Raw genomic sequence first — 1,193 nt, 5'->3', positions numbered from 1 at the left:
ACTTGAACTTGGCCTCTCGGCATGTACACAGTTCGAAAATTGGGAAACGTGGTAAAACAGCGATGGACATTCAAAACGTTCTCCCTCCCTCTTTCCTCTAGCGCTTTTTTCTTTAAATGCCGCCTAACGGATTAAGCACTCTGTGTATACGTGTACATGTGTATGCATATGTATGTGAGCGTGTGTATATGAATAACTTAGCAGTCTCATTTGTAATCGAGAATAAGTTCGAACTTAACATTAAACGACCAAAAGGAAAATGCAACGAACGTGTACGCAATGGATGCATTAATACGTGAACGAATGTTTAAAATACATTTGTCTTTGAACACCTTAAAGAGATCCTACGGTTTCTAAGAATCTCGAGGATTCGATATATCGCCGCACAGATAGCGTAGATCACATTTGTAAAATTATTCGAAAGAAATGTCGTATCACGCGAAGTGAGTAATCTCGGGATGTCTCCGTACATCGTTCGAAATCCTTCGTTTCTCACAAATATTAGTCTAGTTTTTATTAAATAATCGCGTCGATCGTAGAATTTCCGAGAGAACCGTGTAAAATATTCTTTCTCGCCTCGAGGGACAATCAAACTTCACGATTATTCGTTTCGAATTCGAACGATGTTCGAGACACGATCGATATCGCTTTAGTGTCGAATGTCCATCGCTAAACATCGGCTAATCAAGCGTGGGTGCACGGCTGTCGCTCGCTCGACAAGTTTCGCTTCAGCTAAACAGACACAATTAGAAGACGCTCGAAAATTCCTTAAAATGGCTGGCATATGAGAGTCTTTGTTTCGTTTATCATTATAATTATTACATTATTAGTAATTAGCATTAGTAATATTCTTTCTTCTTATATCTTTTCTTTCGTTTTTTTTACCTTTTCTCCGTGTTAATCTTGTACATCATCCGCCATACCGTTTAATCATAACCGTGGAATTTTCTTTTCTCGTTTTTTTTTTTTTTTTTTTTGTTCTTTTGCTTGGACTACGTATTACGATAATTTATACAAGTTCTGCGGCGATTCAGGCACTGCGATTGACTTCATATTTTGAGCCGAACTCTTCGATCGAACAAGGCGCATCAGGCGACAGTCGTGCTTTTCGTCCACGATACTTGTTTCTTTTCATTTTCATTTGTTTGTTTTTCTTGTCGTTTATCCTTCTAGTATCTCGTGCATTCACGATT

The sequence above is a fragment of the Habropoda laboriosa genome, unplaced genomic scaffold, assembly GCF_001263275.1.
Source record: "Habropoda laboriosa isolate 0110345459 unplaced genomic scaffold, ASM126327v1 scaffold57, whole genome shotgun sequence".
NCBI lineage: Eukaryota > Metazoa > Arthropoda > Insecta > Hymenoptera > Apidae > Habropoda > Habropoda laboriosa.
This window is presented reverse-complemented; position numbering follows the sequence as displayed.